Source organism: Parus major, chromosome 1A (assembly GCF_001522545.3).
Source record: "Parus major isolate Abel chromosome 1A, Parus_major1.1, whole genome shotgun sequence".
NCBI lineage: Eukaryota > Metazoa > Chordata > Aves > Passeriformes > Paridae > Parus > Parus major.
The window spans coordinates 61,920,149-61,947,440 of NC_031773.1; the positions used below are offsets into that span (position 1 = coordinate 61,920,149).

Sequence of the window (27,292 nt, forward strand, 5' to 3'; positions counted from 1 at the left end):
TGTCAGCATGGAAAAGATTCAAGGAAGAGGGCACATGGTGCTGCTGGATCTAGAAGCTCAGTACTAAATAATTGACATCTTCAGCTATTCTAAATGCACAGGCATCACTCAGCTTCTCCACACTCACTGATTTCTTACCCAGGCACTTCTCCAGAATTCACCCAAGTCTGCAGAAGTGCAAGCCCCAGTCCATCACACCCCCCAGCAGCTACAAAGCAAGACTTTAACACTGAGATCTGTTTGCACTGGGGCTGGAGTCACTATTCCCAGACATCTCTGTCATTGCCCAAAAAGCCACAATCCTTTAACTTCCTCACAGTAAGACAAAACCATCTGTGTTGGTTTTGCATTAATTGGTATTTAGTAAGAAGGAAGAAACCACCCACAGAAATTATTTTTTGGACACAAGCTGCTGAGAGCTTCCTCTGTGCCTGGAAAAACCCAATAGCTGGCTGGTTCTGAGAACAGACAACTGATTGAACCATTTAGAAGCTGGATCCACCTCTGTGAGAGCCATATTTTACAAACAGACAAGCCCAGGAAAGCTCTCTTGGCTTCCAGCCTTGAACAGGCAACTGGGGGCCGGCTCAGCCCATGCAGCCTGACAGGGCTGGGCTCTGCTGCAGTGCTGGCCCCACCAAGGGAAGCCCTCCAGGTCCTGTTCCAACAGGGTGGCCAGGGTCCCTTCCTGAGGGGCTGAGCCCTTCCCAGGGAGCTTGCCAAGCCCCTTCCAGCAGTGCCACCAGGCCGGGCTGGCCTGTGGCTCAGCTGAAATTCTGCTGCCGCCGGGTTTTGCCAGAAACTGCCAGGCAGAGGGAGGGGTGTGCTGCCTCTGAGTGCTGGCCTGGCTGCTGAGATCCTGACCACCCTCCCCCAGGGCAGCCACCGAGAGTGATGACACACTGAAAGACAACATGAAGACACCAAGTCAGTGAAGAAGGAGTCAAGGCTCATATGGAAGGAATGAGGAAATGCGTAGTATTGAGGCTGAAAGCTCTTTTGATAGGCCATGGAGATGGACTATGATACACTAAAATATCCCCTTTAATTCAAGAGGAAATATGGGGGGATGGAGTGTCCAAACTGTAGATGTGAGCAGAGGTATCCATGATTAAACAAAACAGACGCTGAAGAGACTGTGATCCCATGAGAAGCTTGAACAAAGTGATAAAGATCCTTTTCCCCCAGGGAGAGAAGAACAAGACCTCTCTTCCCAGAGATGAAGATGATCTCAGAAATAGATGAAGAGAACCTTTGCTTTTGAACAACTCATACTTAAAATAATACCCCCTAAGTTGACATGGCCCATGAACGCAGCTGTAGGAGGCTGTGAAAGATGGGAGGAGTTTCACAATTGCAGATCTTTTCCCGGGCAGCTGCTATTCGTGGAAATGTAAAGCCCTGAGAGAACTGTTTCTTGGGGGGAAATCTTCATGGCATGGCAAGAGAAAGCTCCTGTCCCTACAAGAGCTGAGGAAAGACTATTGTAGAGTTGGTAACTGATTTAAAATCCCAGGTTTTGTCTCTACATTGTCAGTGGGGAAAGAAAGAAGTCAAGCAAGGGGAGGAAAACTGTTCTGAAGGTTTTATTTTGAGGCTTCTTATTCTTTTAGTTCTGTTAATAAAGCTTTCTGATTACTTTTTAAGTTTTGAGCCTGTTTTGCCCTCTTCCTAATCCATATCTCACAGCAAGAAATGAGTAGGTGCACTGGTGATTTTAGCCACGCTAAACCCACCACATTATTTGGTGCATTGTCCAGGAAACTCAAATTGGCTAAGAATAAAACCGAATATTGGTCTGAGCAGGATCTGCAGCTCATCCTCACATCCTAAAGATTTCTGATACCAAGGTAGGAAGATAAGGGCTTTGCTGTAGTCAGCAAAATAAGGTGTTTTAAAGCATAATCAAAGCAAGTCTCTCTTAAACACCTTCAAATATCCCCTATGACTTTGCAAATCCTGACCAAGGGCACCATTTTGCACTTTATTCCAGCACAGCACACTGCTGCTCAGTGGTATGAACTGTCTTCATATTCCACTAAATCCACTGTTTCTCTCCTTGATCAGCCTAAAGAATCTGCTCCACTGCTATCTCACTCGTAAGGCAGGCAGGAGACTGTGCATCATAGCAGATACAGGAGTTTAAAAAAAACCCAAAACCACCAATAAGGGACAACCAAAGCAAAGGCTTTTATTTGCTTGTATTTGGAATTTTTGAATGCATGCACAGAGCTCTGCAGCCAGCCAAAGCAGTAGCAATGAATACCTAAGCTCCCTCACGCCTCTCCAGAAGGTCTCCTAATCACTGTGGCCATCCCAAACCACAGCCTGCCTCCAGACTATATGGGATGCCATAAGGACTTGGATCATACCCAAAGTTCAGATCACTGACCCAAGTTATGTATACATTGTTCAGTAGGGCTTGTGGACAGAAAGCCATTCTGAGCTCTTCAAGGCTGTACCAGATATATCTCACCAGGTTTTGCAAAGCTCAGGTGGATCAAGCAGGAATCCCAATAAATGTGGCAGCTAGTCCATTGACCTTCACTATGCTGTGCAGCATTCTCTGCATTTCCTATACCAGCATGAAGCAAGGAGCATCCAAGGGTACTGCTGGAGTCAGAGGCACAGAAAATATCCCTTCATTTGTGCTGACAGGCTCAGACACTTGAGAGAACACTGAGTTTAACCTGAGACCATAGAGAAAGCTCCTAAAACTGAGCAGAGAAACTGAGAATGTGAGTGTGTAAGTTAGAATTGTATTAAGCCACTAGGTGAGAAAGTTAGAGTTTGGAGTTTTAGCTATATTAGTAAATGAAGTACAAGACAGAGGATTTAGGGTGGTGGCTCTTTCTTCTCATTCTTCTTCTTGATCTTCTTCAAAGGTTTTTGGGTAATATTAGGTGATTAAATGGAAGAATCCGCATTGCAGGACACAGGTGTTTGGTTATTGGGTTGTAAGTAAAAGTAAGTTACTTGGCATTTCATTATTGGGCAGGTTGACACTTAAAAGACCTTGGAGAGATACTTCATCTCTCCATTTTGTAGTTAGCCTACTGTACATAGCTCCTCACAGTCTGTAAATATGTAATATAGATAAGGAAGAATAAACAACAGAGCCCTAACACAAAAGCAATCTCTCTCGTTAATCTTGATCCTGAGGAACAGAACTGAGCTATCACTGTCACACCCAGACAGAGTATGTCCCAGAGCTTAAAGCTGCATGCACACTTCTCAGCAGCTGGGATCACTGCAGAGAGGCCATCCAGGATCTGGCCAGATATGCCTTCTCCTGGCTGAAAAGAGTGGCAGGCCTCATACACATTTTCCACCTGCTGTATCAGTACAAGAAATACATCATCTAAATACATAATGTGTGCTTCTGGGAGTCATATTCCACTTAATTCTCCAAACAAGGTTACACCAGGCCCTAGGGAGGACACACTGCACACCCAGCAGAGCAGTGGCCACTTGTCTAAGTGTAGTGGCTCAGCTATCATGCTCAGTCTGTAAACTCCACGTGTCTGCATGTTTATCCAAGTACATCTGTGTCCCTGCATGGAAAACCAAAGGAAAAACAAGGAATGCTTAAGAAATGCTAGCTTAGTTTACAGCCCTGACATCCATAAGCTCTGCCTCTGAACCCCTCCTGCCCACAAAATTGCACCCCAGGCTCAAGTCTTTAAAAGAGTTCAGAGTGCTGGACACACAGGAGTTTGTGCTCAGCAATGCAATGCAATGCGATTATTTGCAATTTGCAATTCCAGTTGCAATTCCAGTGCTTTTATTATTCTTTTTGCCATAACAGACTTTAGGACAAGAAAGGAACCCTTCTAGTCTGACCATCTGTGGGGGAAGCAGGACACCCTTCTTCACCGGACTACACAATATTATTTTAATTTTTTAAGTATTTTTCTTCCCCTGTTAATACTGTGAATGGAGAAGCTGTGGAAAGAAGGCAAACAAACAAGGAGGCTATTAGGAGGGACACACAATTTTCAAGCATTTATCAGTCCATCTGCTTGAATGAGAGGAAAGCATCACATTTTTGCCTATGCATGCAGATGATAGTCTTTATAAACTTAAACTCCTGCATCTTCCAACAAACACAAGAATTTTTTAAGCAACCGTGGTGCTCAGTTTTTTGGTTTTTTTTTTTCCCTAAGCTGGAGGTTTATTGTCTAAATGCTGCTGAAGTGGCAATTAAGTGTCTCTGAGGTCTGAGTACAAGGCAGTTAAGAGGAATCTCCCACATTTAGCCATAAAATTAAAGTGTTAATATGCAAGACAGGGAATGCACTTTGTTTTCTGTTTATACTCCACCTAGCAGAGGGTGGTCTTAATGCCTCAACCCAGGGGTTTAAAGGCAGGAAAAAAATCACCAATAAACAATAGATACTAAGGCAGATAAATGAGGAACTGGATCTATTTGCTAAATAAGCATGACAAACACTAATAGAATTAGCATCTATGGCTTATAACTATGCCTACGTAACTCTAGTTTGCTGTGTAATCAAGTGGGCTAAGAACAGATAATCCTTTGCTATGCAACAACAGGATCTGGCCTACTGTTTAAGACTGATAAAGGAGGAACTAGTGCTCTAAAAACTACTAAAAACTAGATCTTTAGTTTAGACTATTGCCAGAACCCTTAAAGGAGGGTTGGATACCAAGAGAGCCTGCACAGGGACCAGGTTCATCCAGAGGACATTGTGAGGATGACTACTTACTTCATCCAGCGACCCCTGCCCAAGACCACCAGGAGACAGTGCACAAGTGCAGACTGAGAAAGAGCTGGTTAACATACGAAGCAAGAGGAGGCAGACATAGGTTATGAATATGTATAGGTGATGTTGAAACTTTCAAAAGTATGTATGATCTTAAGTGTATATAAAGAGAGCATCTGCTTTGTTTGGCACGTACATTTGTGGTGGAGCAATCCCCCGTGCATCCAGCACTGAAAACATACCTACTTTACAGCCTTGCTGGTTGTGGAGCCTTTATTCCACATGTCAGTTGGTGAGCCAGGCAGGAGAGTCTCTGTTTGGCTACGGGATCGGCTGTGAGCAGACATCCTAGGCACACCCTGAGCACTTCCTCAGAGGAACTCCTCTCCAGCCACTCACTGCAGGAGCAGACAACGATTCCCTGTGGCTGTGGGACAAAACAGCATGTTTAATAAAGAGGGCCAGTAAGTCATAGGGGATATCCATGCTTGGCTGGGGCCACCAGTAAAATGGCCAGAGACGTCTGGCATACAGCACAGTCTCTGCATAGGAAGGGGGGTACCCTGTATGTGGTGGGAATTTGCTGACCAAAGAGCGGCTGCTAGCAATCTTGAGAGTAGATTGAGTAAATCCAGGGTCACCACTGCATCCCAGCACTGGGAGCCAAGATGGACATGCTAATGATCGTATAAGAAGCAGGAGAAGGGTAAACAGAACATTTCAAATGAGTACCTAGATAATATTCGCAGCTGCTAGAGAGGTACTAACTGGAATAAAAACTAGATGTTTAATTTGTACATGCCCAGGTATCTTATGTTAAGTTCTTAAAATGTTTCACGTTTTTGTGTCTGTGTGTGTGTGTTTGAGATGCAGCATCGCTGCAAAGCAAGTGGGAGTCCTAATCTGCAGTTTTGTGACCCAGTGAGGGGCATGGCCAGACAGACAAAGCACTTAAAACGTTTTGTATGGGTGCATCCAGTACCACAAACAGTTTTAACATCAGGAAACTGTGGATCCAGGTTGTAACCAACAACATACTAAGCTAGCTTTGAAATTAGTAAATGTGTATCTGTGTGTGTGAATAGCTGGGAAGAGGATTAAGATAAGACAATAATAAAGTGTGTAAAAAGTTGTGTGACAGCTAGGGGCAACAAGAAAAACCCCAAAGGAAACTAAAGGAATGGGGAAAGGCCAGAGTAAAAAAGTCCCACTAAAAAGCCCTTTAAGCTGCATTTCATTGGAAAGATATAGTTGGCTCAGAAGGCACAGAAAATAAAAGAACTTGCATTAAATATTGCAACCTGTGGTAATTGTTGTACAAATTACAGGATAAGGCAAAATAGCCACTTAATAGAACAATTGATTATAACACTATTTTGCAGTTAATGTTGTTTCCAAGGAGGTAGAGAAAATGGGATGCAGTGTCATATGCATATATGATTTTTACCCTCCAAAACCACCCGGAGTAGCAGAGGTACTGTGGGATTGTGCCACCACAAGTCCCTCTTGTACTCGCCCTTGAAAGGGATGATAACAAAAAATCTGAAGTGGTGTTGCTCAGCATGCAGTACTGGCCAACGGTGCACTAGAACAGATAAAATTCACCAGGCACAAGTACAAGGTGTTACCTCAAGAATATAAGAACAGCCCCACTATATTTGGCAATCAAGTAGCAAAATATCTTGAGTCCTGGGAGGCCTCATCTGAAGAAGAGAGGCTGTTACAGTATGTAGATGACATCCTGACTGCCACCAAGACAAAGAACACTTGCCTGACCTAGACAATAAGTCTGCTAAATTTTGGGGGGCTCCAGGGATATCGGGCATCTAAGAAGGCCCAAGTAATGTAGCAAGAGATAATTTATCTAGGATATGAGATCACTGCTAGACAAAAAACTTCGAGACAAACCCCAAAGCCACAAATAGAGAAAGAATAACAAACCTTTTTGAGAATGACTAGGTGGTGCTGGCTATAGATCTACAACTACAGACTGCTAGTTAAACCCCTATATGCATTGACAGACACTGAACAAAAACACCTTCAATAGAATAGAGGAGCTATACAAACCTTTGAGTCACTGAAAAAGACTCTGATGTCAACTCCAGCCTTGAGACTCCTAAATGTGAGTAAACCATTCTTTCTCTTTTCCTATGAGAAGCAGGGGATTGCCCTAAGAATATCAGCACAGTATCTAGGCCCATATCGCTGAGCAGTAGCTTACTTTATCAAACAACTAAACACAACAGCAAAAAGTTGGCCGGGATGTTTGCGAGCAGTCACAGCCATAGTACTAAACATCCAGGATGCCCAAAAACTTACCCTGGGCCAGAAAATGACTGTGTTATATCCCACACAGTGTCTGCAGTACTAGAGATGAAAGGTGGGCATTAGCTTTCCCCACAAATACTTTTAAAATACCAAGCTACAACAGTAGAGCAAGACAATGCGAAAATTGTAGTAAATAATATTGCCAATCCAGCCTCTCTCCTCAGTGAAATACAGGAGAACCAGTGCATCATGACTGTCTAGAAACCATCAAAGCAACATATGCAAGCCATCCAGACTTGAAAGATAGTCCAATAGCTCACAGATAGAAGCAGTTATGTCCTAAGAAGTAAAAGAAACACTAGATACGTCATTACCACCACTCAAAAAATAATAGTCAGGGCCTTTTCCCATCAACACCTCTGCACAAAAGGCAGAGATAAATGCTCTAACTCGTACTTTAAAACTAGCCCAAGGCAAAACTGTGAATACTGACTCAAAATATGCCTTTAGAGTCATACATGGGCAGAGAGCAACCTAGAAAGAAAGATTAATAAAGTCACAGGGCAAAAACATCAAATATGCAGAAGATATCCTAAAACTGTTGTTGGCAGTCCAACTCCCTGAGAAAGTGACAATCATGCACATCAAGGCACACCAAAAAGTAAGGCGAGGATTAGAAAATGTAAATGAGCTAGCAGACAGAGAGGCAAAACAAACAGCCAAAGGAGAGGTAAAAACAGAAGCTTTGAACCCTGATGGTCAAATCTCCCTAGAAAATGATCCAAACTATACCAAAAACATCAAAGCCTCATTGAAGACCTGGACAAGTCATATAATGAAAGAGGGTGAGCTCTCACCCCACAAGGGGAATTGATCATTCCCTCCCATTTAATATGGTCCTTAGTTAGGGAAGAACATTAAAAAAAGGCACTAGAGGGCAGAAGCCCTATACAAGCACCTAATCTAAAAAGTTGTAGCTAAAAAGTTACATACCACTGTAAAACAGGTGACTCACCAATGTGATCTTTGCCTCCAGACCAACCCCAAGAATACCCTCAAACCAAAATTGAGCCAAATTAAGAAATGCAATTAGCCTAGGGACCAGTGGGAAATTGATTTTTCAGAACTCCCAAGAAAAGGGGGTTAAGATATTTACTGGTATTAACTAATACCTTTTCAAGTTAGCCAGAAGCATTCCCTACCAGAACAGCCAAAGCTCAAGAAGTAACCAGAATATTAATACAAGAGATAATACCATGCTTTAGAGTTCCACCAATTATGTCTTCTGACATAGAAGACATTTTATCTCAAAAATAGTGCTTTTGATTTTACTTTGCATAAGTTTCATTTTATTATTGTTTAGGCTTATTTAGATTTTTAGAGTAATGAAATATATAAATGTAATGACCGCCATACTTAGAGCACATTAAAATACAGTAAGAAGTAATTGCAGTATCGCCTAGAAGGCAAAAAAAATTGCCTATGGTATAGAAAAGGGTGGGCTGACATAGGGAACTTATAACTATGCCTACGTAACTCTAGTTTGCTGTGTAATCAAGTGGGCTAAGAACAGATAATCCTTTGCTATGCAACAACAGGATCTGGCCTACTGTTTAAGACTGATAAAGGAGGAACTAGTGCTCTAAAAACTACTAAAAACTAGATCTTTAGTTTAGACTATTGCCAGAACCCTTAAAGGAGGGCTGGATACCAAGAGAGCCTGTGCAGGGACCAGGTTCATCCAGAGGATGCCTATTTACTTCATCCAGCGACCCCTGCCCAAGACCACCAGGAGACAGTGCACAAGAGCAGATCAATGATGAGCTGATACAAAGGGGAAGTAGGTGGGCATTGTTTATGAATATGTATAGGTGATGTTGAAACTTTCATAAATGTGTATGAGCTTAACTGTACATAAACAGAGCATTTGTTCTATTTGGCACACACATTTGTGATGGAGCAATCCCCCACGCATCCAGCACTGAAAACATACCTACTTTACAGCCTTGCTGGTTGTGGAGCCTTTATTCTGTGTGTCAATGGGACTTCCCACATGCTACAAAATAATTACAAAGGCCAGTTTTAAAGTGTGAATGATCAAGAAACCTTCACGAAAATTCAGGAAAAATTTCAATACATTCCAAGGGAAGTAATAGCTCTGCAATTCAGTTACATCTCTGTCATGGTTTACCGTATCTTGGGTTTTAGTTAAAGAAGAAATCCATCAGTTACAGAAGTGATTCTGTGTGACGACTGCTAACAGCTTCCTCCAGATCCAACAGAACCAATCAGCCGCTAGTTCCACTTAAGAAAGCTAGACTCGTCTCTGTGAAGACACATGGGAGAATGAACAAATCCTAGGATGCTCTCTCTTACTTCTGGCTTTTGAAGAGAAAAGCCTCCCCCCTAGCCCCGGTGTTGCGGCTGGGGAGGGGAGGCCGCGGGGCCCTGGCCGACGCTGGGCCAGGCTGCAGCTGCTACCATCTTGCTGACACGAAGCCCTGCCTTGCCGCTGGCCCAGGCCGAGTCAGGGTCTGCCAAGGCCCCAGGAACAGCTCCAGGCTGGGCTGGGCCATGGCACATGTTGCTGAGATTCTGCCTGGCTGTTTCCTGCCGCCACTGAGTTTCACCAGCAATCGCTGGACAGGGGTAGGGGAAGACACAGGCCCATGGCATGCTGCCACTGAGGTCTAGCCTGGCTGCTGAGATTCCTGTCTGCAACCCCAACCAGTGCTGCAGCTGAAAAATCCTCCACCATAAACAGCTCCAGCCACTGCCTAGCAGAGATCACAGGACCAACAATGAGAGGTAAATTTCTGATGCAAGGCCCAGGCAAGATTAACTCTTTCAGTGCTGTAAAACTCCCCAGAACAGATGAAACTTACAGACACCAAAAGGAAAAGACACCTTAAGAAAACGAGATGGAGACACCAAGTGAGGTGCACTCCTTCCTCACTCAGTGAGGAAGGAGTCAAATCCCAGAAGGGAGAAGAACGAGGAGATATTTAGTCTTAGGCTGAAATTCTTTTGTAAGGCCATGGTGATGGACTAAGAGACAGTGAAATATCCCTGTAATTCTTGAAAAGTATCAGGGGATGGAGCGTTCAAACTGTGGACATGAGCAAAGGCACCCATGCTGAAGCAAGCAATGTTGAAGTAGCTGTGATCGAATGAGAAGCTTGAACAAAGACAAGAGTAATGAAGACCCTTTACCCCCAGGAAGAAGAAAAAGTTCCCAGAGATGAAGATGATCTCAGAGATAGATGAAGAGAACCCTTGCTTCTGAATAGCTCATTATTAAAAGCATCCCCCATTAGCCAAAGAATGAGCCCTCGGAAACAGTTGTGGGGAAAGATGTAAGTCAAGGGTAGGGACTTTCACATGGCAAACAGATTTCCATCTCCCAGGTGGCTGATTCGCTGTGACACTGAAGCCATGAATGAACTGTTTCTTGTGAAGAAGTCTTCATAGCACAACAAGAGAGATTTTCTCCTAAGTGAATTGAAGAAAGATTGTTTTAGAGGTGGTAAACTGAAATTCACAGGTTTTGTCTCTTTACGTTGTCAGTGAGAAAGGAAAAAGGAGGTTGGGGAAGAGAGGTGTTCTGAAGGTTTATTATGATTTCATTTATTTGGTTTTTTCTTTAAATTTTGTTAATAAAGCTTTCTTTATACCCTTTAAAATTTGAGCCTGCTTTGCTCTCCTCTAATCCTATCTTGCAGCAGAAAATGAGTAAATAATTCTGGTGAGTGCATAAGCATTTGGACAGCATTATACCCACTATGTTAAATTGGTGCATTTGCCAAGAAACTCAAATTGGTGAACCAAAACCACTACAATCTCTCACTAAGCATTGTTAAAAACGCCATGAAAGAGAAACTAAGTTAATTGAATTTAATTCAGATAACAAATATTATTTTGCATACTCTTCCCAGAAAAAAAATAAAAAGAGATGATGCCAGGAGTGTATTACCAATGTTAAAAACAGCAAAAGAAAGAATTTACTGTACATGAGTACAATAAGCTAAGCATAAACCTTATATCTTATTCATGGCTGGGATAATTCTTCAAATCAAGTATTCAAGTAAACTGAGAAATGGTGACTAAAACACAGTATACTTAGTACATGGGGAAAAATTACCTTTTAACCTGGATTAATATTTTCTCTCTATGCCACTGCAGACAATTCTGGTGGTCATACAAGCACACACTTAAGCCGGAGTATCTCCAGGAAACAGCTTAATAATGATAAATGAACAGAAGTCATGCAGAATAAAATGGAAAATCAACTCACACTGGAATTATACACAACACAATTAATTTGGGAAGCATGCTGTAATGCCAAATTTGATTCATGCAAGTAAATCTCATTAATTTGGGCCAACATCTGTCTTCTTATCTGAACTTTCCAAGTTGCTTCTCAGTTACACAAAACTGGCGTGGATATTTTATAACAGCAAAGTCTCTAAAATTTTCCAATACTTTCTGTCGTCAGGGATACCAGAATTACCACAAGAATGTATTTTTCCTGGCATTGTGAACTGGACTGATTCAGACTTCACTGATAGATGTCCTGGTTTGAAGGCCAGGTATCTGCCAAGGAAGGTGGGAACCTCCCTTGGAATGGAAAATGTGACCCCCTTCCCTCAAAATTATTGACTTTGAAATTAAGGGTGTTCTAGGCAAAGACATGGGAAAAGGAGTAGCAGTTCTTTGCTAGTACGTATATGTATAAGGAGGCAAACAAACAGAACACAAACCCAGTGCCAGCCCTCTCTCGGCCGCAGGCACTTTTCCCTTGGGTGCAGTTCCGGGCACGGCCTGCAGGGGCGCTGGTGGCTCCCGGCCGGGCAGGGCGGGTGCGATGATTCCCCCGCGGCTGCAGGGGGCGCTGTGGCGCGAGCTCAGCCGCCTTTCTGCACGCGGTAATGGCGGGCGGGATGGAAAAGGCGCTGCCTTTGCAAACCCACGGGGGCAGCCGGTCCCGGTGCCCCTCTGCATGGCGAGATGGGCTGTAGCAGGAACCTCGGAGCCACAGCTGGAACGGCAGCGACGAGCAGACCCCGAAGCAGCAAACTAAATGTATCAGAAACTCCGCAGCTGTAGCAGGAGCCGCGGGTGTCCCGGCAGGCAGGGGATGTGGGGTTACAGCGCAGTGAAAAACCCGGAGCAGTGGCAGAGAAGCGGTGGGGCTGGGCAGCGGCAGCCAGGCTCTCAAACACGGCTGGGAAAGGCTCCCTTGAAGGGGCTCTGGAGCTCGGGGTCCTGGGTTTTCCCTCTGAGGGTCTTTCCAGTGCCAACTGGGTGTTCAGTAAAGTTCCAGTTCACTGGCTGCTCTTAGGAGCTAAGCCTCACTCAGAGTACAAGCAGTAAAAGACAGAACTCCACAGTGGCAGTCTTCCTACAGCACCCACAGACTGGCCGTCTCCCCTCCAATCCAAGAGAGAGCAAGCCCCAGAACCCAGCCCCTCACACCCCAGCCAAAATTTCTGCTATCTCTGCCCTTACAAGAGAAAACTCCTCAGCTACAAGAGTGCAGCCAGCTGCACCCTTCTCCCCATGCTGGCCACTTACTTTCTCAATTATCAGTCATTACCATCTTTTAGGCAACAGATGGGACAAAATTTCAGGAGAAAAAGGAAAAAAAAGGAAAAATATTAGCCTCCAACAACAGGATACACTACAGGAAATTTTTACCAGTAGCTTTATTTAGGAGCAGTGATTTTGTTGGGCTAGTCCAAACAAATTATCTGTTACATCTGATAACCTGCTGACAGCAGCCTTTCCCTAGTCCTCCACAGCAAATAAGAAAATAAATTTTTAAAATAAATTAAAAAAAAAAAAACAAAATACCACAAAACCCCACAAAACAAACAAGCAAAACCATGCCAACAACATCATGGTAACCATCAGCGCAGCAGTCAGATGTGCACTCTGCACCAAAGTTCTTAGGGCCCATATTTTAAAAACTAATTGCTACTATAAACCCAAGTTACACCTATGTGCACAACAGTAGGTATTCCTTTTAAAGGGAAATTAGGAGGCAAAATTAATTTACCTGATTATCACCAAATCAAATCACTTTTCTGTTATTTGTCTAGATCAGGGTATAGTAGTTAAAAAAAGGGAAAATCAGTAGCCCTCCACTCTTCCTGGAGAGAAGCTTTAACAGATTGTTTTATAGAAAGAAAAGTTAATATTATGTTGAAAGGAAAACTAACAGTAGTGGTTTTCAGAGGAGCTGGATGAGCACATCCAAGCTGGGTTAACACAGTTTCTGGAAGTCGCTTAACATATCCCAGCTTTCTGATTTCCTTTGCAACCAAGACAATGAAATCTCACTTTCTTTTCTTCTAAATCTTCACTACAAATGGATGATGCAGGAAGTGAAAACCTTATTCCAAGTCACCAGATGTGTAACTTTTGCGACTCAAGTTACACTTAATTAAAAGAGGTTCATCCTTAAACCAGTACTGTAAATGGTTGTCCATGTATTACCTGCCCTTCAATAAACCATTGGAGACAAACTGTCCCCAATTTTTTAATGAAGTCACTATGAATCAGAATAAACATATTCCTCCCTATTGAGCAACAACATACCATCTTGGAGACCTTATAACTCCAACAGTTCTGCAGGAAGAGCATGTCTAAGTTATATAAACTCTTAGTTTATTGTGGGTTACAAGAAATTTAGTGGAGGAAGGATTGCCTGTTACAACATCAAATCACCCAGGAGACGTAAATTATCATACATCGTACTTCTCAGTGGTCTGATCAGATTTTTCATAAAACAGCCTACTTCATATCTGAAGAGAGAAACAGAACAGTGTCACAACTATGCAGTAACACGACAAAACCCAGAGCTGCACAACCCTCTGAAATGGCTCTTCCCATGTTAGCAACAAGTTGTGCCTATTACTGGACTCGGAAAAGGATGAGGCAACTACTGTCCAAGACTATCCATTCGGGTTTTTTGCCAGTAATGGCTGAAACTTAAAACAGGAAAAAACCCCAAGCTCGTTGCTTTTCAGCTTTTCTTTAAGAGTGAAATTCAGCATGGGTCCAAGAACACAAACTAACAAAGTCAATGCAAACCCAGTAATATTTCTAGCCCAGCCTATTGTGCTCACCACTGGAGCACCTTCCATCACTTGCCTCCTCCCATGTTCCCTCACTGCATGACCAGAACAGAATTCAAGACGCTCCAGCGTTTGTTTTACATAATAACAGCAGACGTGCCAGGTGCCAGCAAATGCTCATGTATTTCCTGGATCAGAGGCTAAAGATGGAATGAGACCTATTAATTCATCTGTACCAATCCAAGCTACCAGGGAATGACTGCTCTTCCAGCAGACTACAGAGGGGGGCTTAGCAGCCAACTCCCAACAGAGGAGCTGACCTGGAAGACTAAAGAGCTCTGTTTCCAAAACCTCCACCCTAATCCCCAGGCATAGCTCAGCCATGGAAGATGTGACTCCTAATGAACACCCCTGCAGAACATTTTTCCCAGCTCCATGTGAGTGTTACACAACACCAGACAGCGTTACCACCATTTTTCATGGAAGATTATTTAGCTTCATTACAAGCAGCTTTTCTTATGTTTAAGTTACCTTCTCTTTTGCAGTCTACATCTAATCGCACCCTCTTGCAAAGGCTAAGAGATTATGTTTCTTGAGTAATCATACCTGAAATCAATGAGTCTTTGCTTCTCAGATAATGTATATTAAGTATTTTTAATCATCGCTCAGAAATCAGTCACTTTACTCTCCTAGTCAGCTCTTTCTGTTCCCTCAGAAACTTTCCAAGGGCAAATACCTTACAGTTATGCCAGGGACCCAAATGCATCCACACAGCATACGTAAAGCCTGTTATTTTTCTATTCATAACTGGGATATCATGGACCACTGTGCTGTCCGAACTACTGCTGCACTGCAGCAGCCACAGCCAAGTACTGGCCCTTGACTTGTTCCAGCCCTGTGACTGCAGGTACTCTTTCACACCCCATAGACACATTAACCTATCAATCATTTTCTTCTATCTTTCCAACCCTCAGTCTTCTCAGATTGTTCTGCATCCTTGGTCTATCTGCACAGGGACAGTTTATTGCCAATAACTGCAGGCACCCAAGTCTGACACATGAAAAGGTAAAACCCACCAATCTCCTCTGATGCCTTTCATGTTCCTTCCCCAATTGCCATCATCCTAGCTTCTACATCTCACTACTCCTGAGCAGAAACATGTTTTACTCTTGTACAGGAACTGCATCACTGTCACAGGATTGTCACAGATGAGCAGGCCTGCTTCATGCCTGAACATGTCTCCAGGTAAGTTACAGGGGACCCTCAGCCATCCCCATTCGAGCTGAGAAGTAAGCACATCACTGGCCAGAGATCTGGGTGGAGAGAGATCCCAGACAATGAGCTATCTAAGCCCAGGAGTTTTGAATTGAGTATAAAAGTGAGTTCTGCATAATAAACAAGGCTGTTTTGTCTCATGAGCATCTGGTCCATGAGTTGTGGAGTTTTCATCCCCCCATCCATGACTGGCATGCTACACATCACCACATTCCCGAAAGAGTTGCTACTTAGCCTGCTCACACTAGCAACATAAAGGTACCTCTGTGGTGATACCCAGTGTCTTTGGGATCACAACTGTACCCCAATCCACTCATCAGGCTCACAAGCGGACAATTTCAGCCTGAGCAACACAAAGGAGTATATTGTGGCTATCTGGTGGGCAGAAAGGGATTCGGACTTTACAGTTTCTATGACTTTTCAAGCAGTTGTGGGGTAATGTGACAGAAAGTAAACATCTTTCAAGTGAAAATATCTCAGAATAAAATTGACATCCCATTTGTTTTCAGAAACGGTGTTAATTTCAGATCCATAATCATTAAAAGAAACAATTTTCAACTCAATTGTCTGAGCAGAGGAATGCCCAGCACCACTGTGTGGCGTTTTCAGATAGCTGTCAGGTCTCATTTAGCATTCTGCACCGGTCCTATGGCTTGGTTCACCTGAAAATTTTAAATGCAAATGTATTTCCAAGATGGCATAAGAGAACAAGATCCGAATTTTACCTCACATGACAGCTCCTCATTCAGTTCCATTCATCTCCCTTTTCCTCATTCCCATATACACAGATTTGCTGCTACTAAAAAAAAGGAAGGCTTAAACAAGAAAATCTTCACCTACTATTTTTTCCTGTTGAAAGTTTTACTCTCACACTCTTCTGTTTAAACAAACCTAAACCACAGCTTAAATAATGCCTCAAAATTGCCAACAGCTCCAACCTGGGACACAGAGCAGGCAAGGAATTTCTTTCATAGCAGGGACTAACAGCACTTAATTCAAATCATCCCCATACATTATTTTTCATCTTTAAAGGGCTAAATATGTGCTAGCTAATTAATCACTCTTTTAACCACACCTCAAACTCACGGTCTTATCCTATGAAACTGGGGGAAAGCAAACACCTCTGAGAGGATGTGCTGCTGGACAAGCATTTGTCATTTCTTCTCTTCTTCATGCTCAGGGTCAATGAGTCCCGGGGCCACAGATGCAGGCAGATAATCACCAGCTCTTGTATTTCAACGGTTCCTTGGGAGGCTGACAGGGCTATCGGAAAGGCAAATTTTTCACTGACCTTTTTATGAAGGCATTTATTGAGCAGTGGCATTGAACCACTTCAAACAGTGTTAAATGATCAGAACCAGACCTAATAGTTCTCCCGTGGTGTGAAGATGTTGTCGCCCACGTGTGAGACCAGACAGTCATGTAAATGGAGGCACAAGCTCAACACATCTCAGCAGTCTGTGCTGAGCTACATGGCATCAGAACACATTCTAGAAATTACAGTGCCTTTATGGTGCAGCAAAACAAGCTCCAATTTTCACTTTAAAGAACAGCTTTTTGATTTGCATTTGTGATTTATTATCAGACACACACACAAAAGTGATACTTTAAAGGAAAATAAAGAAGTAGGCCAGGTCATGAATGATCTGAGCAAGCGTGAACGATATGAGCCTCCAGCTCCGGACCAGTCTTTCTTGCTGCAGTTAATATCCATATTTAACTCTACTGTTGAAAGAGAAAATACTATTTTTAGCTATTACCTATTACTTTTGTTCAGAGATTAAGTGCCACATACAGCTCTATTACTGTATTTACAGAACTATTTATCAATCCCAATGGCTTCTACCTCACAAAAAAAAAAAAAAAAAAATTTTACTAGTGTGCCTTATTGTGCCTAGATTTTACAACTGTAATTCTATCTGTTGTAAAAATTAGAAGTGCCTCCAGAATGGAAGTGGTAGGAGTGGTGACTGCAACCCAAGGATCAGATTTTTTAAGCGCTCAAAGTGTGATTTTCTTACGCATTGAAGATTGAGAATTTGGCTTACAACAGACACATCTCCCTCACTGTCTCCCAAAGCACCCTGGATATAAAACTTTGAATACTGAAAAGAAGACCTGAAAATCTAGCAATTAACTCTGGAGAGTAAATACAAGCTAGAAGCGTTCAAAATCTAGCTCTGTCTTGGGTGATGGGTAAATACTTCTGGAAATTCCTTTTACACTCTGTCTGCTCTGCAATGTCTTTTTTAGTGAGTTCCACTGGGACTGTGTCTTAATTCCATATTCCTTCCAGAGTTTTCCCCTAATTAGATTATTAAGAAGATACAGTGAGATGAAGCATTAAGTCAATCAACTATGTGTATTATAGATATGAAATCCTTGTCAATACATAATAATTTCATAATAAGAGGAACTAGATTTATACACTGTATTCATCTGATTCCTAGAATGAAGTTTTAGCTCTGCTTTGGCTACAGAAGTTAAACAGACAAAGAACAGTTTTGCCAGGCAGTACCAGAGCTCTAAATTCAACAATGTACTAGACAACAAGTGGATCCATTATTCTATAGCTGGCCTATAGGGAACTATTCCTTTAATTAAAGTTGTAAGAAAGCTGCCTAATCATCACCTAATAATCATCTTTCCCTAAAAGCTAACAGGTGCAAGAGACAGAAAAAATGACAAGAATTTATTTTAAATGAAGCATCAAAATTTAGCTTTAGACCTATCTTTTATTATTCATCAACATGCTAGTAAATACAAAACCTGATTGTTTCCTGCAATTACTTGCTTACATGTATGCTAGCTGGAAATTATAAGCATTAGGAAACTTAACAATTTCCTTTAACCTTTTCTTAAGGCTGTTCTTTCTTGTTGTTTCTGCAATATCAAAACGCAGGCACACATAAAGCCTAATGCATTCCTGAAGAACACGAAGACACCCGACCTTTACCAATGATCACTAACCAGCTGCCAAAACTAACAGCGACCGTGCACACACATACACACACACACACTGAAAGGGACAAGCCCATCTCCTGCAGGAGCCATCGGAGACTGTGCACTTCAGGGTGGAACATGCAAAATCATTCTGCAAAAAATATATTTTACTCATACATAAAGATCTTAATTGCGTGAATAAAGCTTACAGCAGTGAGACCACAGGAACCACATTTACAGCCAACTCCAGTTACCTGAGATCGCTATTCCAGACTGGAAGAGAAGGAGAGCAGTGTCTGCACAAACACTGAACATTCACGCAGGGAGTAAAACCTGCGAGCCCAAGCTCCAGCATTCCCAGGGACCTTCCGAAAGACTGCCAGGGCTGTGTCTCACCGCAGCTCACAGCCATAAACAAAGCCAGGACCCCCCGACCTTCCGCCGCCGCCCGGCCCGGGGGGTGCTCGGAGCCGCTCCCCGAGCCCCCCGCACCGCAACCCACGGCCGCCGCGGCGGGGGCCGAGTACAGACCTACGCCCCCTTCGCCCCTTCGCCCAGCTCTCCGGAGCGAGCCCGGGGCTGACAGACCCGGCGGCGGCATCACCCGCTTCCCCCGGACCGCACGACCCCCACTCACCGCGCCCGACCCCGGACGGAGCCTCCGAGGGTAGAGGTGGAGGCGAGGCCCGGCCCGGGAGGGTCGGGGGTCCTGAGGGGCCACGACCACTCCCCGAGCTCCGCCCGGGGCAGCGGCTGGCGCACAATGCGCGGCCGCGGCAGCCACGCCGGCGGGGCGGGAACGGGCGGGCCGGGGGACGGCCCCGCGCCGCCGGGAGAGGCGACAGGGAGGAACCCGGCTATAAACTACGACCTCGGAACCGCTAGATCCGCCCAACCCCAGCCCGGCAGGGCCGCCGGGGACACCCCTCAGCCCCGGAGTGGGTCGCGGCGGGTCCTGTGGCACGGCAGGCCGGGCAGCGCTGGGCTTGTGCAGCCCCTGGTTTGTTCTGCGGAACAAGCCCGGCCAATGGGCCCCTTCCCTGCTTCAGCCACAGAGAAACAAGGGAGCAGCGGCCAGGCAGCGGCACAGACACTTCGTGCCTACGAGAAAGGTGCAGGTGTAGGCAGCAGCGCATTCAGGCGTGTCAAAGAGAAATGATGCTGCTCCAGATGCTCCAGTGCTGGTGGAGCTGGAAGGCCACTAGGTAGCATCACATCTTCTCCCATTGGCACACAGATGCGGGTGTACAGGGGTCCCGGAGGGGGTTTTGCCGGAGCACACAGTACAGCGAGGGACTGGCCACAGTGTGCTTCACAGTCCCTGTATGGTCCAAAAACAGTGGTTTCGACAGGGCTGGAAGGGGTAGTTTTGATCTGAGTTACGGGATTTTAGGTATGCCTTGCAAGGGCTTAAACCAAAGGAAGTTTTATAAAATCTATCCCACCTTGACTTTCAGCCACATCAAGTCATAGCTTCTTGGTTGGGGTATCTGGCAGGCACTGGTCTCATACCTTCTTCAGCTGTCATGCCTTGAGGGAAGAAGCAAGTTCAAGTGACAGCTGTGTTTGTGTGTTAATGCCACTATATCATGTCACAGTACTATAGGTTTCAATCTACATAGTCTTAGGAACTGCTCGTGCCTCACTGTCTTCCAGTGGAAGCTGGACATCACCACTTCTGTAACAATTTAATTCAGGTTTTCCAACTAGAATGACTTTAAATGGTGACGGTATATGAAGGAATATAACAGAGGAGAAGTAAGGATCATACAAAGGAGTCCTCCTTGGCAATGTTCAAGGCAAACGATTATACTTTAAAAGCAATTGTTTATCTCCTGACTGCAGGAAAAACAGCAGCAGTGTATGAGTTGTTACTGGGTCATCATATATACCAACCACATAAATGATGCCTTTTGTGATTAAATGGTGAAATAACCAAGTTCATGACTAGATAGTCCAAGCCATATGAGCCATAAAACTAAAATCCAGCATAAAAGTAAGCTATGATTTTTCATCAATTTAAGTGATGCAGAAATCTGAGGAAGACAACTTTGCTCTTCCAGATCTTCAGTGGAGGAATGAGAGGTATTTACCTGGTTGCCTTTGTCCATGAATGCAAGGAATATTAATCTTAGAATTAAGGTGCAGTTTCTTCTCCAAATCTGGTGTTTTTTTCAAACAGTAGGTCCCTAGGACAAACTGAAGCCCATGGAAGAAACATTTTCATCACTGTTTGTTTTCTTCTTTTCTTTTATTTCTTTTCTTTATAAAATCTAAATCAAATTATTAAAACACAATTATGTATCATGCAAAAGAATCTGAGTTGGGTCTTTGATCCATGTGTTACAGAATCACTATTGGGCTGTACTTTTTTTGGTAGGAACAGGTATGTGAATTTGTCATCAGAAGCCCCAAATGCATTTGTTTATTTGACAAAGCAAAAATGCACAGGTTACAATCTATCTGGATGTTTTCCAAAAGCTTTGCTTCAAAAACTGTAAGTAAACAAAAACCCAAGAGAAATTGGTACTTAAAATGAACTTTAGTGATGACAACAAGATCATAACTAGAGCTGAATGAGCTCTGTACTTCTCCGCAGCTCAGCTGGGTTCCATCAAAACTAGCATGGGCACTAAACTTCTCTTAGGAGCTTCTTGTGGGATCAGAGCCTCACTATGCTGGATTAGTTTGTGATTATGCTAGGTAGGTTAAATACCACCCCAATATGGTATCTTGGTGTGAGAAATATTTAGTTTTCACAGCAGGAAAAAACACCAAAGAATTCAAATAAATCTTGGTGCCAGATGGAGTCTCATGAATTAGAATACTTTATTTATAAATTTATTTTAATAGCTGCATTAGAAAAAATCTCATCACTAGCAACATCTTCCTGCTTGGGTCTAACCTGCATACTTACACTTCTTGCTAGTGTAAGTACAAGAGATGGTGGACAGAGTTTAGTACAGCAGAGCTACACTGGAAACAGTTTTAACATAGAGAAAATGTTCAGAGAAAGCGTCAACTGATTTTATTGCTCACTGTCAGTTCCACACAGATAAAAGTGCGTCAGGAAGCAGACCAGGAGTGCTATAAATGTAGTCAGCCCCAGTTCCCAGGACAGAAAAACTGCCTGGTGGAGAGTTATCTGTACATAGGAACCAAGTATGAATTCTTCCCCTGCCAACCGTGTTAATGACCAGGGCAGCCTAAAAGGCAGCAATAAAGTCTAAGGTGAGCAGTGAAAACATCTGTACAAGTCAGGCTGGGCTGCCAAGCTCAAGGCAGGTCTTCTAGACACATGGTCATCCATGCATTGTTGGAGACTGGGGTGCTCATATTCACAGGCTGCCAAAGAGACAGGAGATTGGTAAAGTTAATTTTAAGCAAATGTTTCCTGATGCTTCATATGCTGAAGTGCATATATTTCAGATGTCTCAGCTATGGCAGCAGAAAGAGTTTGTAGGGCTTTGGGAAATGAAGGGTGATAGCTTAGCAAAACAAAGGCAAACCTCTTGCCTCCTGAAGTAAAAGCTGCATAACAAAGTAGTGGATGGAAGGAAATTCACACCAGAACAAGCACAGGAAGCCACAGAGCTGCAGGAAGGATGAGTTAATGAATTAATGGGAAAAGGTTGATGTCCTGATACTGGGTAAAGGCTGTGGAAAAGTGCCATCTCACACTGTGGAAAAATATGACTGCCAGAAGTAGCCTTGGTTAAGCCATAGCATGCCCACTCCAGGCAACTTCATTCCACAGGTATTACTGGAGGCAGGTATTTCCCTCCATCTGCAAGAACAAAAACTCACAACCAGTAATTTTTTTTAACTCTTGAAGCAAGAGCAGACACAGCTCGGTTTTCACCAGCTAGCTAAAATTAATATAAGGCCAGATTTACTGTATTGGACACAGTTACAGTGTTTGTGTGCACACTTGTTCCACATGTCCCTACTGTTACATCTAGGGGTTGATGTCAGAGAGGCTGAAGATGGGAAGCTCAAGGGATGTCAAGATGAACTATAATCACAACATTTTAAATAGGGCTTGTACTACAAAGGTACAGTCACAATGAATGGAAAAGGGAACTCACCAAGCCAACCAAGGCAGAAGTATGTGATTAAATCATTTTCTCAACTGTAGGACAACTGAAATAAAAACCTCTAACTTCTAGTTCTTAATGGAGCTGTAGGCCTTTGGTTTCCTCCATAGCCTGAATAGCTTAGAAGTTGGATGCTTGTCTCAGGCTTCTCCCCTTCTCTATCCACAAAGTAAATTACCACCTTAGCATGGAAGCCTCTCTATTGTTTCCTGGCTAGTGAAGTTGTTCACTACAAAAGTTGGGTTTTTTTCACCTGAAAAGGAAAAATCACTGATTAAGGATGCCTTCAGGCAACTCTGTCTTGGTTTTTACCATCAGCCAAAGACAATACAAGTATTTAGGAATGGAGTGGAATTTTGATTTGCAAAGGGATAATAATTTGTTTTTCTGTAGTGTCTTTTATCCAAGAATACCAAATGCTTCACTAATGTTAATCAATTGGCTCTGTCATAGCATCTAGCTGAGATGCTGATAATGATTTTGCAAAATAGCTGCAATAGCCAAAACATCAAAATGCAGGTAAGGTTGCTTACAAAAAAGAGGAAGTATGAGTTGCTGCAGGGTGTGCAGCAAAACAGTGATGTGTCTAAAGCATCCTATATCACATCTCCTATTGCTTCTCAGAGGTCCAAGAACTTTCAGCATCGAGGTATCTCCAGGTGTCCTTGTACGTTAAGCATAAGTACAGGAGTGGATGGCTGCCACCAGGGGTTCAAGGCAAACAGGTTTGAGCATTAGAACCACTTTTTATTTTAGAGTTCTTTTGCTAACATTGGAGGATATATGAAATAAGCCAGAAGTTTCAACTTGACAGTCAGCAGAAAAGGAGAAGAAACTGTGGTTCAGCTGGCATTTCAAAACCCAGCATCTTTGACAATGCAATTCAGTGCAGTGTCAGCCTGAGCAAAATTCATTTTAACAGCACTGTAGTACTCTTCAGAGATGCTGGTTGGGATCTCTGCTCTTTTTGGCACATAGCGCTGCTTCACCCACTCAGTCAAGCTGGCAGGGGCCCACAGCCACAAGCCCACCATCCCAAACAGGAGTTGACTATGAACCACAGTGGAGAGAGAGATCCTCTTGTGTTTGATCTTGTCTTGTAAACTAACTGGTATTGGGTAATTTTTGAGTGAAGAATTCATTAGGAAGATCTGAAATTTTTGATCCCAGTCAGTGAGTCTGCCTTGAGAATATGCAATGCATCTGTAATGCTTGTACAGAATGCCAGGGACCCAAAGTCCTGCTCAAAAGCAGAGCAGCTCTAATAAAAACAAACTAACAAACCCAAACCAAACAAACAAGCAAACAAACAAACAAAAACCAACAAAAGAAAACAAACCAAAACAAACAAAATATAACAATTTGAAGTGCTGCAGGAGATAAAGCTGTTTCTGCAGTGCTCTGCTGCACATACTGATGCAGGTAGTTTCTTGCTCTCATGCTCTTGCCCTTCCAAATCAGTCACTTACTCAGGTCCAGGGAATTGGTTATAGGATTTCTCTGGATATCTTTCTAAGATTTTAGGTGATTAATAAATTTGGGCTGGTGTTGGACTTGCTGCTGAGGGGTTTCCAAATTCCATGCCAGTGTTGGGTGCATTTCCCTGATTACAGGAGGGATTCTTACTTCTCATAACATTAAAAGTTAAGTGCTAGTAGTCTCTTCAGCTAAAAAGCCTACATGTATCATTTGCAGGGAGTTCAACTTTCTACAAAAATACTCCAATTTTAATAACTTTTCTTTAATATTTTTTATTTGTTTTTTGAACAATTTGTTTATTGCTTCCTTAAGGGAGTCTGTTTTCTTTTTTAAGTCATGTTTTTAATACCCTGAAGAAAAAACTTAGAGTAGCCCTATATAATAGATTTTAAATATTAATAGCACCTCACTATTAATGGTGTAGGGAATAATAACTTCTTTAAAATCTATTCACCAAAATGACCATAAGAAATTACATTATGTCTCTGATGCTAGAATAAAAGCAATGAAATGATAAATGCTTACATATTTGCTGTTTATTGAAACAATTCTTTTAAAAAATTACCATAAAAGATCTAAAATTTCTGTAAGACTTCAACAGCATATCCTATTTGTCTTTGAACAGACACTACTTTTTCCAAATTAAAAAGAAAAACATAGTGTTTGATCTCTCCATGTATCCAGATACATTGCTCCCAGAATTACTGGCTGCCCAGAACTTTTCAGATCTGTTCTACTGTCATAGTATTGTCACTGGTCTGTACGGGGCAAGGTAAATCTGGCCATTACACAAACCCAATTTGGCTGGCCTGGCTCATGCCTGAACATGTCTCCAGGTAAGTTACAGGGGACCCTCAGCCATCCCCATTTGAGCTGAGAAGTAAGCACATCACTGGCCAGAGATCTGGGTGGAAAGAGATCCCAGACAATGAGCTATCTAAGCCCAGGAGTTTTGAACCAACTGTGTAAGTAAGTTCTGAACAATAAAACAGGCTGTATTGTCTGATGATCAAGAGAGGACTCGAGTTGTAGTTTCTGTCTCCAACCCAGGACCCACATGTAACATTCTACCTCACTTATCCTTTGGCTGACACTTGTTTGCAGCAGCACCTGTAGCTGAACTTTCTCCAACAGCAAATACAAATCTTATATATTTGAAGAAGTTTTTTGAGCTTAAGCTGCTGGCCTCTAGTGGCTCCATAAAGCAGTGAGGCATCATCACAGACACCTTTGAACAGCTCTCTGTGAGGGGGAGGAGTAATAAAGGTAGATCAAGAAAATTCCAGCTGTTCATGACTATTACTTCCTTCAAGAAGCAGCTGAAGACTTTGGAAGATGTACAAAACAGAATGTCAGTAGGTAGCTTAATACTCTACCAAGATCCAAAGTGTGTAGGTTTTATATTTTCAAAAGACCATGCCATATTCATGCAGATAAGTACATATATAGATAGGAATGTAGCATTCTTGCCTAAAGGACAACTTTGCTATCATGAGCAACTCAGCTTCCTGGTCAAAACATCAGGACATCTGCAAAGAACAGCTCTGTGTGAGAGAAACATCCTTGATTGTGGAACAAGGTACAGTTATTAAGGCCTTTTTTTAAGGCTGATATCCTGAGGATAGATAGTTCAAAGAAATTTAAAAGAGAAAAATGTTTATCAGTACAGAAAAAATAACAACCTATCCAAATAACTGAAGGAAAGGCCTGTGTGTCATCAGAAATGCTGCCTGTGTAATATATTTCTTTGGAGAAGGCCTTTGCTCCAATATGACCATTATCCAGCAGCCAAAACATACAAGATTACAAGCATAACCTTCCTGCTCTTATCTAAACTGGGTTTTTCAACCTCCTTTTAGATTTGCAATTGAAACATCTTCTAAGTGACTCTGCAGCTTCCTACATGCTGAATGTAAATCCACCTGCCAGGAGGATGGCTTTTGTATTTGTACCTTTCAGTTGACCCCTGAAAATCAGAGACACTTGGGAGCCCCCAAGGAAAGAAGTGAAAGGTACTGATTTTAAAAGCTGCCCTCGAGGAGCAGCTGGAAGTTTGCTGGAGCGTCCAAGTAAAATGAGGTAGAAAAGCATCCCAAAAGCAACAGCCAAAGATGAATGAGGTGGGTGGGAGCAAATGTAGGGCATTTCCTGGCTCCTACCTGCCCTCATGGTGGGAATCCTGCACCTACACTTCAGGCATATGTTGTACCTGCCATTCACACAAAAGCAAGGTGTGTCCTAAAGACTCCTTACAGCTTCTTTTCTCTGCACTAGAGATGTTATCTATGCCACGTGCTGCTCTAATAAATACCTTTGTTTCATGAATAATATGTAGGGGATGATTCTATGATGCAGAAGACTGGTTAAAACAGCTACAAATCCACTAAAGAGTTACAAAGTTATTTGTATAACATTTTTCAAGTTCAGCTGTGTCCAGAAAACAAACAATTTTTATTTTTTTTTCTGTGGGAAGTACCTTTTTTCCCTTTATTGTGGTTCTTTCTCACAGTGCAAGATAGTTCATGTCACAAGAGATGCCAGTGGAACAGAGATGGAGAGGAGAAAAGCCATACAAGGAAAGGTTCACACACCTTAATGTGACCACTTAGCCAGGTCCTTGCCAGTGCCCTCTACCCCTCAGGACAGAGAAAAGCATAACCCACCCCAAAATATTGCAAAATGAGAAGAAACATTTTGGGGAGGCCGGTTCTCAGTGTTTGAGGTATACAATACCGTGATGAAGGTGTCAACTGCTGTGCAAAGATCGAGGCCCTCAGAGGAGATATGCAGAGACCAGGCACAGAGGATGGAAAAGCACCTTATCTTTATGGAGAGCTGATGAGTCAGTCCCATGATTTTTCAAAACTTTCAGTAACATGAGAACAAAGTGTCATTTACAATTAAAAATTATTGTCAATTCGGTCAGATTGCTAATTCATTTTATGAAAATCACGAGTTTGTGTGATGGAATTCCAGACTAGACCTAGCTTTTATACAAATCTGTTGACCTTTACTTTCATAGGGAGCTCCTCAAAGACAAGTTAGAAGGTGTTCAAATTTAGTCTTCCCTGCACCAAAAACCTGACTTCTTGACTTTTTAGATCAGATGATGACAAGTGTCTAGGAGTCACTTGGACAGAAGAATAATTTAAGAGGTTTATAAACAAATCCCTCCCTGTTCATTATGTCCTAGAAAAGCAGACCATTGCTCTCAACCTGTCTTTTAGGATTTTTTTGTGGGTTGCAGCTATGCAAACTCAGCTCTCAAAGGCATTTTCTCTTACATAAGTAGAGCTTGGAATATGCTCACAGCTTTGCTCAGCAGCTTCTCATTTCCCCACTGTGCTGCAAATTTCTGCTTTGCTGCTGCTTCCTCTTGGTTTACCCCAAGATCCAAATATCCTTTCCCCTTGGCCAGATTCAA

The 27,292-nt window shown here is 42.9% G+C and overlaps 1 protein-coding gene across 2 annotated transcripts in view; it reads right to left on the bottom strand.

Annotated features, from left to right (window-relative positions):
- PRR5 (proline rich 5) overlaps positions 1-19,080 on the bottom strand; it is a 99,275-nt gene extending 80,195 nt beyond the window's left edge. The window contains exons 1-2 of one of the 2 annotated variants that reach the window (XM_015628764.2): positions 18,930-19,015; positions 4,970-5,154 (exon numbers count right to left, since the gene is read on the bottom strand). The gene's annotated coding sequence lies outside the window, so the exon portion shown is untranslated. Of the gene's footprint in view, positions 1-4,969; positions 5,155-18,929 lie in introns of both variants that reach the window. The other variant, XM_015628766.3, reaches the window with a different exon arrangement.
- Positions 19,081-27,292: the final 8,212 nt, after the last annotated feature.